The sequence below is a fragment of the Psammomys obesus genome, unplaced genomic scaffold, assembly GCF_907164565.1.
Source record: "Psammomys obesus unplaced genomic scaffold, mPsaObe1.curated_primary_1811, whole genome shotgun sequence".
NCBI lineage: Eukaryota > Metazoa > Chordata > Mammalia > Rodentia > Muridae > Psammomys > Psammomys obesus.
This window is the reverse complement of record NW_026596117.1, coordinates 4,426,769-4,443,446: the sequence shown is the minus strand read 5'-3', so window position 1 is coordinate 4,443,446 and position 16,678 is coordinate 4,426,769. Positions and strand designations below refer to the sequence as shown.

The 16,678-nt window shown below is 36.7% G+C and overlaps 1 pseudogene; it reads right to left on the bottom strand.

Annotated features, from left to right (window-relative positions):
- Positions 1–4,304: 4,304 nt before the first annotated feature.
- On the bottom strand, positions 4,305–6,788 carry LOC129692912 (transcription factor E2F6-like; annotated as a pseudogene).
- Between the last annotated feature and the right edge of the window lie 9,890 nt (positions 6,789–16,678).

Here is a 16,678-nt window from a genome sequence, read left to right as displayed (position 1 = left end):
TTCTGTGTTACTTTGAAATAAGAATGTATAATAATAATCTCAAATGTAAGGTCCTACATAATACTTCCTATTCTCAAATTTGACTTTCTAATTTTGAACATTTTCATATTACTAATAATAATCAATAATGAAAATAGTAATAAATAATAACCAATTGCAGAATTTGAATCCTGTCTGTTTAGCATGATATTCTGCAACATACTATTCAAAACTTAACATGCAAAAGATGAACCTAACTTTAAAAATATTATTGTAAATCCCTGAAGTTTTTTTAAATTACTAAATCATCCTGATAATTTATAATTATTATTATCAACTCAAAATAAGCTAAAAAATATTCAACAGGTAGTGCTGGAATTTAGAGGACTTCATGTCTCGTTCTATATTATTGAGGTTTCAACTACTATTGAATGCATACTATGAATAAAAGGTCTATTTTACCTCTCACTTTCTCTTTGTTTTAAATTTATAATGATGTCAGAATCTTTCATATTCTTCAATAGATATTAAGTGAAACGAAATCAGTGATTAACCAATTTTTAACTAAACTCTATTTCATAATAAAAGTGTTAAATTATATTCTTTGATTATCAATGTCAAGCTAATTGTTTTTAATTTAGAATTTTTTTATAATAATGGTTCATCTTTTTTAGTATATTATTGAATTCTTAGAGAAATAAAATGGGTATTATGTATAACTTATATAAAGGTGAGACAATCTGTCTTTGAGGATGTAAGGCCAGTCTAGATTTTGCTTGCTACATGCTACAGGACTTCCAATCCTTCCACAAACCCATAAACCGGTCCTTTACCCCACATTAAGTCTTCTTCTATAGAAATAGGATATTGACCAAGAACTCTTGTGGCTTTAGAAATGTGTCATTCCACTCCCTTTACCCCAGATGGAGGAGCAGCCTTGCCAGGCTACAGAGGAGGAGAATGCAACCAGTCCTGATGAGACTTGATAAGCTAGGGTCAGATGGAAGGGGAGGAGTACCTCCTCTATCAGTGGACATAGAAAGGGGCAGAGTGGAGACGAGGGTGGGATTGAGAGGGAATGAGGGAGGGGGCTACAGCTGGGATACAAAGTGAATAAACTGTAATTAATATTAAAAATAAAAAATTAATTAAAAAAGTAACTAAATTAAAAAACAACAACAACAACAACAAAAAAAAGAAATGTGCTGTCAGTTACCAACTACATTTAGTCCTTCAACCCAAAGACCCAAAGAAAATTTACACTTTTCTTGTGTTACATGTTGGTTCGAACACAGTGTCTAAATATAATAGAAGAAAAGTATAAGATTTAAAGGTGGTATCTTATACATTTATTTTATTTTCATGTTATCCTGAAAGGAAGCCTTTGAAAATTAATGCTAGTACTTCAAGGAAGACAGCAAAATGGCAGATTTTATCAAATGTCACATATATGAGATTTACTCTTAAGAGAGTTTAACATGCAGAAGTTACTTACGTTGAAATATCTTACTTCAATGTTCATGAGGGAGATTGGCCTGAAATTCTCCTTCTTTGTTGGGTCTTTGTGAGGTTTAGGTACCAAGGTGACTATGGCTTCATAGAATGAGTTTGGTAGTGTTCCTTCTGTTTCTATTTTGTGGAACAGTTTGAAGAGTATTGGTGTTAGCTCTTCTTTGAAGGTCTCATAGAATTCTGCACTGAAACCATCTGGTCCTGGGCTTTTTTTGCATGGTAGATTTTGATGACAGCTTCTATTTCCTTAGGGGACATAGGACTATTTAATTGGTTTACCTGGTCTTGATTCAGCTTTGGCATGTAGAATCCTTCAAGAAAATTGGCCATTTCATTTAGATTTTCAAATTTTGTGGCATATAGACTTTGGAAGTAAGATCTAATTATTGTTTGGATTTCTTCAGTGTCTGTGGTTATGTCCCCCTTTCATTTCTGATTTTGTTGATTTGGATAGTTTCTCTCTGCCTTTTAGTTAGTTTGGCTAAGGGTTTGTCTGGAGACAACCTAAGACCCCTGCACAGATGTAGCCCATGGCAGTTCAGTGTCCAAGTGGGTTCCATTGTAATAGGAACAGGGACTGTCTCTGACATGAACTGATTGGCCTGTTCTTTAATTTCCTCCCCCTGAGGGGGAAGTAGCATTACCAGGCCACAGATGAAGACAATGTAGCCACTCCTGATAAGACCTAATTAACTAGGATCAGAAGGAAGGAAAAGAAGACCTCCACTATCAGTGGACTTGGGGAGGGTCATGCATGCAAAGGGGGGCGGAAGGGAGGGATTGGGAAGGGAGGATACAAAGGGAATAAAGTGTAATTAATTAAGAATTAAAAAAAGAAAAAAAAAGAAATATCTTACTTTATTTTCCAAACAGAAGAGTTACAACTTTTCTGTGTGGATTCAAAAAATGATATTAAATACACCCACGGAGATTTAGTGTCAGGCCTATCATCAAAAAGTAAGTTTGAAGATATAATCACAAAATTATATTATTGCCATAGAAAAGGAGTTGTTTGTAAACAATGGCCAGTTCAAATAAGTTTAAAGTAACATCTCTCGATTGGTCTTTTACACATTAATATTTAATTAATGACACAAAATCAAATGTACTGATAGAAGCAGTTAGAAACTGACAGAATCAGAATCACAGCCTGAAATTATTATCAGGTTCAATTTATGAAATTTCACTGAGGAAGTTGGGGGTACTGGACTAAAACATTTTCTTAAACTGTACCTTTCTTGATCAACACTGATGTTATTTACCTTGTTTCCTAAAACAAGATACCTGTAAGACACCTTTATTGTCTCATATGCACAAAATTCAAATGTATTTTTTGCAATAGTCATTGAATTTCTTTGCAATAGTTTTTAAAGTAAAATGTTAAAATGAACAGGTTATATGTGATTCACTCCATACCGTTTGATATGTGATTTAAAATTTAGAAATATCAGGCAAGAGTAAAACTTCTTATTTTTTTTTCAATACTTTAATTTTGGATTCCTATTTTATTTATTTATTTATTTATTTATTTATTTTATTTAGTATACACAGTGGTTATATCAAGTTTCTTCAAATCTTTTGTAAAGCGGGGGAGGTTTGGTATCCTAATGATGAGGCCCAGACTCCTGTACAATAAGCCAGGGTCCATCAGCCACACATTGCACTCACCCTCTCACTCGTTTGCTAGACATTTATTGGCCACTTGTTTTGGACTAGGCGTGGTGCACGGGTGCTGAGCACAAATATATAAAAAGTTCTCTCGCGGAGCTCACAGTCTAGTGGAGTAAACTGAAGCACAGAGAGGTAAATGACTTACCCACTGAGGTAGAAATAGCTAGGTGCTTGGGAAGGTGGGATGAGAACTGGAGCGTGGGCAGGGTACAATGCCTGGGATTACGGTAAGCCCCTCTGTGGAGGAGCAAGTGTGCACGCAGAAACATTGTAAAATCTGCTCACAAGAAGCTTAATAACGCTTGTAATTTCACCACGACCAAATTCACATTGCAGTGAACTGATCCATTGCCGGATGGCATTTCTGTGTTTCCCCTCAATGCCTTGAGGCATGCCGCCAATCTACTGAGACATAGTGACTCTGTGGACAGCTTAGAATCAAGAAGTAGCCGACTCTGTCGTAGCACTGGAGACCGTATTATAATACTTTAAGTACATGAACCTAAATGTACAAGCATCTGTGAAACTTCTACATGTAGAACTTTTAAAAACTCCTCACACTCCCAGTCAGAGGGTTCTGGTAAGTTGCGGGTTCGGAGAAAGCAGAGATCTGTCTGCCATTTCCCCAATATATATTATTTCGGCTGTTCTAGGGTAGAAGTGTCACTCAGACACATTTCATAATAATCTAAACATGATACAGATATATACAAAGGTGCCACATATGGCCCCGTGTGTGTGATCACCTGCATGCAAGACCTCACTGCAAATGTGATCTACTCTAAGGCAATTAACACCATCCATCAGGGCAGGGCAGAGTCCACGGCCAGCTGGCCAGATGTCTGTTCTTGTGTTAGTCTTTGTGATCAAATGATTTCAGGAGGCAAGAGGCCCATTTCACTGACAAAAGAGCTGATTTTGAATGTGGAAACCATCCAGGAACGGAAAGCAGGAAGATACTAGAGAACACTACTGGCCTTCAACGCTGCTGCAAACCTAGAATGAGAACAAGAGCCCTCCACCTCCACAGAGACTTGTTGCTGAGGATCAAATCGGTACATAATTCATCTAGGCAGGATCCTCCAAAACCTTCACCGCTTTGCACTGCTGTCAGCTGCTCACGCTGAGCGTTTTTTTTCACCTCACTCAGGAGGCTTGTCTTCTTTCTCTGGGCATTCCGGATGTCTGCTTGTAGATGGAGAGGCCTCTAGTCCATCGGTTGTTTTACCATTTGAGTGGTTCTGTTTTAATTCGCACAGACAGACATCACTGGGTCCCTTGGTGCTCCTGATGCGCACTATGATAGAATCTTCCCTGGGAGCCGGAACATCCAGTCTGGATTCCTCTGGAGCCTTCACTGCAATGACAATCTCTTCGTGGAAAGCTTGAATGCTGTGGATATCCTAATAGGTCCCGTAATATAGTCTTTCATTTTCTTTGTCATCTATTAACTCCAACAGTCACTGAGCACAATGTCTAATCAACTCATCCAAAGCATCTTCCATTGCCGACAGGTCGGAGAGCTTGGCCTACAGTTTCTTCTGCTGGGGTACGGCTCCAAAGTTGCTGAGGTCGGAGCCTATCCACTGAGAGTGTTTTTTGCTGAAAAGCTTCTGTAAAGCAAAGGACACTGTCATCAAAACAAAACGCCTGCCTACAGATTGGGAAAGAATCTTCACTAACCCTTTATCTGACAGAGGACTAATATCGAGTGTATACAAAGAACTAAAGAAGCTGAAAAGCAACAAACCAAGTAATCCAATTAAAAAATGGGGAACAGAGCTAAACAGAGAATTCTCGACAGAGGAATATCGAATGGCAGAGAAACACTTAAAGAAATGCTCATCCTCATTAGCCATCAGGGAAATGCAAATCAAAAGGACCCTGAGATACCACCTTACACCCCATCAGAATGGCCAAGATGAAAAACTCAAGGGACAACACATGCTGGAGAGGTTGTGGAGAAAGGGGAACCCTCCTCCATTGCTGGTGGGAATGTAAACTGATACAACCACTCTGGAAATCTATCTGGCGCTTTCTAAGACAATTAGGAATAGTGCTTCCTCAAGACCCAGCTATACCACTGCTAGGTATATACCCAAAGTTTGCTCAAGTACACAAAAGGGATATTTGCTCAACCATGTTTATAGCAGCATTATTTGTAATAGCCAGAACCTGGAAACAACCCAGATGTCCATCAACGGAGGAATGGGTACAGAAATTGTGGTATTTTTACACAATGGAATACTACTCAGCAATCAAAAAGGAGGAAATCATGAAATTTGCAGGCAAATGGTGGGACCTAGAAAAGATCATCCTGAGTGAAATATCCCAGAAGGAGAAAGACAAACACGGTATATACTCACTTATATAGACCTATAAGATATGATAAACATAATGAAATCTATACACCTAAAAAAGATAATCAAGAGAGCGGACATGGGGTAAGATTATCAATCCTCGTGTTGAAAGACAGAGGGGATGCGCATTGAACATTGACAGGAGCCTAATGAGTGCATTTTAAAGACTCTAAGTAGCAGTGTTTTCAAAGCAAAGACTCATGACCAAACCTTTGGCAGAGTACAGGGAATCATAAGAAAGAAGGGGAGTTAGTCTGATGAGGAAAGGATAGGAGCTCCACAAGGACCAAACATATCTGGGCACAGGGTCTTTTCTGAGACTGACATGCAACCAAGGACCATTTATGAATGTAACCTAGAACCCCTGCTCAGATGTAGCCTGTGGTAGCTCAGTAACCAATTGGTTTCCCATAGTGAGGGGAACAAGGACTATTTCTAACAGGAACTCAATGACTGGCTCTTTGGCCTCCCCACCCCCAAGGGAGGAGCAGTCCTGTTAGGCCACAGAAGAGAGCTTTGCAGCCAGTCCTGAAGATACCTGATAAAACAGGATCAGATGAATGGGGAGGAGGTCCCCCCTATCAGTGGACTTGGCAAGGGGCAAGGTGGAGATGAGGGAGGGAAGGAGGGACTGGGAGGGAATGAGGGATCGGGACACGGCTGGGATACAGAGTAAATAAAATGTAACTGATAAGAAAAAAATAAAATAAAATAAAAAAAGAAAGAATAACCCTGTTACAACTTAGGCCTATTTCAGCTTAGTCTTGAGAGAAATAGACAGGCAATACCCAACTTAAAAATTCAACTTTGAGGGGAATTGCTTTGTAATTTACTCTTTACTGATATGTAAAAACATAAAAATATATATGTTAAGAGGCTACCATAAAAAAAAAAAGAGAGAGAGTGGTTTTTGGATTTCTTTTCCACCAGCTCGATGCCATCCAAGACATTGATGATGTCATACACAAGCCTTTTCCAGACAACCTTGTTTAAGTCAAGGATGCCCCCAGGGGCAGATCTGACAAGATCCATAAACTTTCGAGTTAAGTATACCAGTGACACATCAAAATGGGGCCTCTTCACTTTCAGAGCTTTCCTCAAAAAATATACTGAACGTTTTATTCTACATTAACCCTTATTTTTGCTGGCAGCAGGGTTTCCACGTTGATGGGGGCGGCGTGGGTCTCAGCAGTAGCTGAGCAAGATTTCCTGCTCCTGGTCCACCAGCTGGCTAGGCAGTCTCCATGCTGGCCACTACTGACTCATGCTGCCCCAGGCCCGAACCCCTTGATCCCCACGCGTCCTGCTGCCTTCCCCTACCCCATGGCTTGGCACATGCTTCTCCGGCCCCGCAACACCTTCAGCTCTTCCCTTACCATCTGCTCCATCCACAGAGCTGCGAATCTATCCACTGAGCATGGCACCCCCAATCGCCCAGCACTTCTCTCAGGTGCCAAGGAGACCACAGTGACCGGGAAAGCTATCAGGTTCAGGGGGCCGGCCATCTTTCCCCATGCCCAATGCACCCATTATTGTTTTTATTTTATATTATTTTTAAAATAATTTTTATTTTTTAAATATTAATCGCAGGTTTTTACTTTGTATCCCAGCCGTAGCCCCCTCCCTCATTTCCTCCAATCCCACCTTACCTCCCTCATCTCCTCCCTTTCCAAGTCCATTGATAGGGGAGGTCTCCTCACCTTTCATCTGACCCTAGCTTATCAGGTGCCTTCAGTACTGGCTGCAATGTCCTACTTAGTGGCCTAGCAAGGCTGCTCCTCCCTGGGGGGGGGGGGGGAGGAGTCAAAGAGCCAGCCATTGAGTTCATGTCAGAAATAGTCCCTGTTCCCCTTCTTTAGGTGTACAGATTTTATCTTTTATATGTTTTATATTTTATATCTTTTATATTTTATCTTTTATATCTTTTATCTTTTATATCTTTTATATTTATCTTATCTTATAGGTCTAGTACCCAAATGAAAATAGATCAAATATTTATCACCCTGCACAAAAGTAAAGTCCAAGTGAATCAAAGACCTCCACATAAAACCAGATATAATAAACCTCTTAGAAGAAAACATGTGGAAGAGCCTAGAACTCATTAGCACAGGAGACAACTTCCTGAGCAAAACACCAACAGCACAGGTTCTAAGATCAACAATCAATAAATGGGACCTCATTAAACTGAAAAACTTCTGCAAAGCAAAGGACACTGTTGTCAGAACAAAATGACATCCTACAGACAGGGAAAGGCTCTTCACCAACCCTGTATCTGACAAAGAGCTGATATCCAGAATATATAAAGAACTAAAGAAGTTAAAAAGCAATAAATCAAGAAATCCAATTTAAAAAATGAGTACGGATCTAAACAGAGAATTCTCTGTAGAGGAATATAGAATGGCAGAGAAACACTTAAGGAGATGCCCAACGTCCTTAGCCATCAGAGAAATGCAAATCAAAACGACCCTGAGATTTCACCTTACACCCATCAGAATGGCTAAAATCAAAAACTCTAGTGACAACACATGCTGGAGAGGTTGTGGAGAAAGGGGAACCTTCCTCCATTGCTGGTGGGATTGTAAACTTGTACAACCACTTTGGAAATCAACCTGGCACTTTCTCAGACAATTAGGAATAATGCTTCCTCAAGATCCAGCTATACCACTCCTAGGCATATATCCAAAAGATGCTCAAGTCCACAACAAGGACATTTGCTCAACCATGTTTGTAGCAGCTTTATTCATAACAGCCAGAACCTAGAAACAACCCAGATAGCCATCAGATGAGGAATGGATACAGAAATTGTTGTTCTTTTACACAATGGAATACTACTCAGCAATTTAAAACAAGGAAGGAAATCACAAAATTTGCAGGCAAATGGTGGGATCTAGAAAACATCATCCTGAGTGAGGTATCCCAGAAGCAGAAAGACACATGGTATATACACCACCATTGTTTTTAAATAAACAAACTGCTTAGTATGCATTTTTTACGTGACCCAGAATATATTAATGAATAAGACATTGGGTAGGGTTGTTATGTCTTAGAAGCTTGCCCTATTTTTTAATTTTTAAAATATATTCCGATTGAAGCCCCTCCAGTAACTCCCCCTGAGTTCCAACATTGCTCCCTCTTTCCCCCATCCCCTTCCCCTAGTCCACTAAAGGGGGGGGGGTCTTGTCTCTCATTTGCCCATAGCTAATCAAGTCTCATCAGGACTTCCTGGATCCTCTTCCTCTATGGCCTAGCAAGGCCTCATCACCAGAGGCAAGTGATCAAAGAGCAAGCAATCTAGTTAATGACATAGGCAGGCCCTGCTCCCCTTACTCTGACACCCACATGGAGACTGAAGAGCAGGGTGTCTAGGTCCTCTCCATGCATAGCCCTTGGTTTGTGCATTCTAATGAGAGACATAAGGAGAGTAGATTCAGAATGGAGGGGAGGTAGGGAGGAAGTGAAAGAGGTATAGGGAAGGGAAACGATCAGGATATATTGTATGAGAAAAAAAAATTATTTTTGATAAAATGATAAGTAATACAAAATAAATATGTAATAAAAAAGAATAAACTTTAAAATTTTTTCAAAAGTTAATTAAATCAGTATATAGTGTCAGTTTATTTTTAATATAATTTTTTTATTCATTACAATTTATTCACTTTGTATTCCAACTGTAGGTCCCACCCTCGTTCCCTCCCCAAAACACCCTCCCTCCCTCCTCTCCTTCCATGCCCCTTTCCCAGTCCACTGATAGGGGTGGACCTCCTCCCCTTCCATCTAAATCTAGCCTATTAGGTCTTCCACAGTCTTCTTCTGTGGCCTGGTAAGGCTACTCCCCTCCCCCTGCCCTTCATGGGTTGGTGATCAAAGAGCCAGCCACTAAATTCATGTCAGACACCGCCTCTGTTCCCCTTACTAGGAAATCCTATTTGAAGACTGAGCTGCCATTGGCTACATCTGTGCAGGGTTATGTCAGTTTATTTTTTAACATTAAAGTTCAGACCATAGCATATCAATATGTTATAGGAAACAAACATTACCATGTCTACAAAAGTAAGAAATAATACTGTTCAGAATTTTATACATCCAGTTAGGTTAAAATACTAATGAATATCTTTCAATTTAGCCAGCTATGGTCATCCTGAGTCTATCATGATTCTCTTTTGCTTATAGCCTGTGGGACTAGCACCTGCCGGGACCATTCATCTTTGAGATTGAGAGCAGAAGCGGACCAAAAAAAGAAAAAAATGAGCTTGCTCCTGAAGCTCTACATGGTAAGTCACATAGCAAGTCTTTATATAGAGTAGCAAGAAGGATAGACTTTCTCATTAATGTCAGATGAGAATGTAGCTTAGGAGAGAACTATGAGAATTGTCGTAACAATAACGTTATTTACTGAGGGTAATATTTTAATCTCTGAAGATTTCAATGTATATTTTGTAAAAAATAATATGTGTATAATTTTTATTCTAAAGTCTTTTTTTTCCTCCTTAGTTACCTTTGGAGGAAAAATTGGAAACAGAATAGTTCCAAATTTGATGATGATACTTTGGGAAGTCTGTCTTCCAAATTGACAATGTAGTAAAATAAAATTAGTGAATAACGAATGCTGGATTGAACTTTGTAAATGTCCCAATTGCATGAGAAATACAGATTCATAAAAAGTCTGAGCTATGAAAGGCATACCTGTCAAATTCATGAATTTTAAGTGCAAATACAGTTATAGGTCATGTCTCTAGTGTTTTGTAAAATCTGCTATTTAATATGCATGAAATAATGAGGACAGAAAATAGTCAGCTGAGACAGCTACACAAGGTGTAGATGGAAGTTTAGCCATGGAGACTCTCCCGACGTTTCCAGTCAGTTGCTGCAAATAGATTATTGAACAGCAACAACATAAACAAAGGCTCAAAAGGCTTAAGGATTCTGAATCCTGGACTTAATATTTTTAATATATTCTAGTATTTTTTTTGCATAAGCCTGTAATTAGAAGTACATGGACCATATCGGTTTCTAGCTAATGCACCTTGGTATAATTTTTGTTGATTTTTTTTCTTCCTATGAAATCCTGTGTTGGGATATCTGGAGAAACTTAAGTTGTAGAATGATGTAGTATGTTCTCATAGATCCATATATTCAAAATTATCTGAATATAGAAGGTAATTCACCATCTCAGACTATTTTCATTTGATTATATGCATTTAATCTTGCACTTCATCAAGATTTTGCCCTGGGCTTTTAATTCTAATTCTCTCAATTGGGTCAAAAAGTCTATTAAGCCTGCTTTATATTTAGTCACCTTCACCACATGTCTGGCTTATCACACTAAAGTGCTAGTAGTTCTCACGATGCAGTTTTAAAATGGATTAGCAATAAAATGCCATTCATTTGAACATTCATTTTATTTTTCACAAAAACAATTGTAGAATATTTAGGTACAAGTTTACAAAATCACAAAAAGCTGCTAAGTCAGGAATCATGGGTGAAATTTTTATAAGATTTCTATAGCAACTCTACTCTTCGAAATCTAAAATGGTATAGAAAAATTTTAATCAAAGTAAAATTGCTTTACCAGTATTTTTTTTAAACAAAAACTCCGTGTTAAAACACTTTACTTTTAATGACATGATCATCATCAACCAAGTATTTGTGATAGATGTGTAACTAACTTGTCCATTGATGAGGGCCACCCGAAGGAGGAATCTGAGTTGCTTTTAAATTAAGATAGTTTCTGTATGAATCAAGAGAGAATGTGGAATGCAGCAGGGCAGATGGGTAAAAATACTCACTTTATTTGCTGAGAATATTTCACTTTTAGTCACTACTTTTAGGCTGGTTTTCATTTCAAATATTTATATAGAAAAAAGTTTAGTGTAGTGAAATTTATCTATCCATTTATTTTGTTGTATAAAATGCTTTTAAATACACGTTGTTGAGAGGGCTAGATATTGGTTGCAAGGTCTTTTTTAAAGATAAATCTATCACCTTCTTATACTATAACAAAAGAATGTACAGGAGAGTAAGATCAGTCATATTTCAATGGCTTAGGACCACAGTATAAACTTGCATATAAAATTGAAAATTAACATATCCTATTTCTACAAAGTATTTTTTGGTTAGAAATGCATTAGCTTTTGCTTATAAAACACATACAGATGTTGAAACACTTGCCACACTATTCCTAATTATCTGAGAAAACACCAGATTGAGCATCTTACCCAGGGTCCTCCTTCTTGCTTAGCTTCTTTAAGTGAACAGATTTTAGTATGATTATCCTATATTATTTGTCTAATATCCGCTCATAAGTGAGTACAGACCATGTGTGTCTTTCTGTTTCTGAGATACCTCACTCAGGATTATATTTTCTAGTTCCCACCATTTGCTGGCAAATTTCATGACTTCCTTGTTTTTGATTGCTGAGTAGTATTCCATGTGTAAATGTAACAAAATTTCTGTATCCATTCCTTTGTTGAGGGGTATCTGGGTTGTTTCGAGGTTCTGGTTATTACAAATAAAGCTGCTATGAACATGGTTGAGCAAATGTCCTTGTTGTGTGTTTGAGATATTTTGGATATATGCCTATGAGTGGTATAGTTGGATCTTGAGGAAGCCCTATTCCTAACTGTCTGAGAAAGCTCCAGATTGATTTCCAAAGTGGTTGTACAAGTTTACATTCCCACCAGCAATGGAGAAGGGTTCCCCTTTCTCCACATCCTTTCCAGACCTAGAAAGAAAATTTCTCAACTTCACATGGAAAAACAAAAAACTCAGAATTACCAAAACAATCATGTACAACAGATCATCTGTAGGTATCACCATCCCTGATCTCAAACTGTACTATGGAGCAATATAATAAAATCTGTATGCTACTGGCATAGAAACAGAATGGTGAATCAATGCAGTTGAATCAAAGACCTAGAAATAAACCCATACACCTATGGATACTTGATTTTTGACAAAGAAGAAAAAAATCATTTAATGGAAAAAAGACAGCACCTTCAACAAATGGTGCTGGTCTAACTGGATGTCTATATGTAGCAAAATGCAAATAGATCCATACTTATCACCCTGCACAAAACTAAAGTCCAAGTGGATCAAAGACCTCAACATAAAACTGGATACACTAAACCTTTTAGAAGAAAAAGTGGGGAACAGCCTAGAACTCATTGGTACAGGAGACACCTTCCTGAACAGAACACCAACAGCACAGGCTCTAAGAGCAACAATCCATAAATGGACCTCATGAAACTGAAAAGTTTCTGTAAAGCAAAGGACACTGTTGTCAGAACAAAATGATAGCCTACAGATTAGGAAAGGATCTTCACCAACCCTCTATCTGACAGAGGGATGATATCCAGAATATATAAAGAACTAAAGAAGTTAAAAAGCAGCAAATCAAGTAATACAATTAAAAAATGGGGTATAGAGCTAAACAGAAAATTTTCTGTAGAAGAATATAGAATGGCAGAAAAACACTTAAAGAAATGCTCAATGTCCTTAGTCATCAGGGAAAAACAAATCAAGACGACCCTGAGATTTCACCTTACATCCATCAGTATGGCTAAGATCAAAAACTCAAGTGACAGTACATGCTATTTTATCATTTTTAGTGGACAGATTTCTATAATGAGATAATTAGTTTCAGATATGGAGTCTATATATTATACTTCTTGGAAGGTAAATTACATGTTGATTAATTAAAAAAAAACCTAAGCTTTATAACATTTTATTTCATGTTTTTTGATATAACACTTCTTTAACATCGTGAAATATATAGAAAGACATCAAAAGGCAAATGAAAAATATGTATCAAACACATTTACGGAACTAAGTCTTGAATTTAGCATGTTTCTCACAGTGAACTAATTTGATTTATTTCTTTTAGCTTAACACAGTGAACAAAATTATAATGTGCTTGGTAACCTTCTTTTTGGAACTTTTAAAATGAACCATCTCCGTAAAGTACTGTATTTTAAATATTTTAGCTTAAGATTTATTTTCGCTTTCATAATACAACTTTTCCACAAAACACGACTTATGTGTATATTTATATAACATAAGTTGAAAAAGATACTTTGTAGCAGTGCGATTTTTCACATACCAACAAATGACATTTTTAATCTTAATTTATATACTTATCAGTAATTTATGAGATGGCTTTGTGATATTACAGAACTATAATCTTTTAAATACATTTCACTTCTTTTCTGTTAGCATTAGCACCATTGAAGAATGTATTGTATCTTTATTTTCCACTTTTTTTTGTTTGTGAATTCTGTGGTCATATTTTGTCTACATTTTGAATGTCAATTTGGAAACAGTTTGTATATCTTTTTTATAACATTTATGTATGTGCCCATAAGGTAAAAGGTCTTTTCTTGTTTTGTTTAATTGTTTTTTGTTTGTTTGTTTGTTTGTTTGTTTTGTTTTTTTTTTTTGAGGCAGGGTTTCTCTTTATAGCCTTGGCAATCCTGGACTGACTTTATAGACCAGGCTGGCCTTTAACTCACAGAGATCCACCTGCCCCTGCCTCCCTCAGTGGTGGGATCACAGGTATGTGCTACCATGCCCACCTGAGTTATGAAGTCTTATTAAAGAAAATTTTAAGACAATTGGAGTTTTAAAAGACCTTTAAATCTAAAATACCTAGTAAAGAATTTCTTCATTTTGATTCATCTGTAATTACAAAATTCATGTTCGTATATATTTTTTCTTTTAACTGATTAAAGCTCTTACCTAAAATGTCATAAAATTTTGCTTTCTTTTAAAATATTTTTTTACTTTTAAGATTTGTTTATAAGTACAGAAGAATAAAACAGTTGAATTAAAAATAATTACATACATATTGATATATTGCCAGCTATTAAAATTCACATAATCTGTATTTTATTAAAAAAATCTACCTCAAATTAATGTCTACAAAACTTGCTACTTTCTTTAAGGCACTATATAGATTACAAAATAGTATTTTCCTTAAATTTCAAATGTATATACCTAATAATATAATCCCCCTTATGCTTCATTGAGTTTTATGGATCTGCTTCTATTACTAGACTTTATATTATTCTCCCTAAAATAGCCTCAGAAATATTTTGAAATCTAAATGTATTGTTCTAGTAAATTAATTAGAAGATGTCTGGTGAATATATTTTCTTTTTTAAAATGTCCAAAATTGGAAAGATTTTTATTTTTCAGATATCCTTTTAAAAAAGAAATCACTATACTAGTTATATTCTAAACAGTACGCATTATAGGGTATTTGGACAGCAGAGGTTGGAGGGAGATGATACTCTCAGCATATTTGATCCTACCTGTTGACAGTCAGGCGGTGAAGACAGAGTGGCAACAGGCAACCTACACAGGCAGACATTGAAGGGGCCAAGTATGGATTTCAGCATAGTGCTGGCTAACCAAAACGCACATGCTTCACCGCCCTAGTTCATGTGTCTTTAGACTATGATTTAATGTTGACTTTCAACATGTGTTTATCATTAGTGTAATAATTGTGTCTGAACATGATGTCCGCGTTTAGAATGTGCCAAGGCATGTGTATAGAACTGAGTAGCTGGTTCTCTTTTTCAGCCTATATGTGCTTTCTCAAGATCGAACTCAGGTCAACAGGCTTGAGTAGCAGGTGTCACTGAGCCATCTTGCTAGATATCATTGTCGACTTTTAAATTTGTGGTTTTGCTGATGTTCTATTCTCCCCTAGTTTTTGAGCTCTCCTAGTATCTATGGGAAGAGAGGGTGAGTAATTAGGGGAAGGGAGGGAAGAGTAGCCAGAAGAGGAGGTTTAGGGAAGTAGCTAATGCTGAGGGTATTCACAAGAGCCACATGGAAGCCAACTATCTTATACACATTTGTGTCCATTCATGTACATGCATAAATTCACATGAAAGAGCTTAAGTGTGATTACACTATTAAAGGGATATCATTACATCTTAGGAGTCATATATTATTCAATAAAACTCTAAGTGACAGTTGGAAGTGGTGTAGGGGCCACAACAACACAAATTATGCCCTTACTCTTATTTATTCATTTGAAATTGATAGAACACCCTATTAATAGCAAACCACATATTTTTACATGGTAGAGAGGAATTAAACTTGTATTTCCCAGGAAGCTCCTTACCTCTAGGTAGCTTTTGTAACACTGAAAGGTACTATGAAGACCACTATGGGGCAATGATTAATGAAAGTACAGATGGTTCTACCAATTTATATGTGACATTTGTATGCCTGCCACCCATTAGTTTTCTGGTTGCCTTAACTAACTTACTTTTGTTTGTAGGATTCTATAGTTTTGTCACAAAGGTTTATATTTACTTCAATATCATTAATCAAGCTGCCATTGAGTAGCTGTGGGACGACAGAAAATTTGCAATGATAAGCGTTTATAACTCATATACATTTTTCACAGGTGCAATATTATTTTGGTAAATTGTAGTGTGGAGCTTTTAAAAAACAAATGTAAGATCCAGATGTAGTCTTTCATGCATATAGGGAAAAATAATAACTGCCCTTAATTTTGCCATTTATAGGTTAATGAACAGCATTTATTACTTGCTTAGATTTACATTTTAAAACATTACTCAAATTTGTACATCTGCTTTATACAAGATGTTGGGTTGTTTATCATACTCAAGTCACCAAGATTTTCCTTAGTTTTTTTAACTAAAACTCTATGCCTCCTGATTCTTTACTATTCTAGCATATCCACAGAAGTCAAATAGGATAAAAAGCTTCAGAACCTATAAATCAATCAATGGAAGAAGATGTAAATGTAAAATGACAGCACTCATTTGGAACACTAATTTTAACTAGTTTATACTATTTTTTTTTTTAAATGAGAAATACCGCTGAAGACCAGATGTGTCAGGCATCTTGCTGCCGGTTACCTTGCAAGTGCTAGAGACTTTCAAACATGACTGTACTTTTCTGTTTGTAATTATCAGTAATTATTTTTTGACATGTGGATTATGGTATTTTCAGGTATGAACTAGATTTTAATGCCACTTAATCTCTCTAATATTATGACATTTCTTACTTGTGAACTTACAAATGATATAAGTAATAAACATAATTTAATTATAAAATATATTACAGTTTAAGGACTATGATATTACAAACTAAACAAAATGTTATGAATCAGAAGGAAG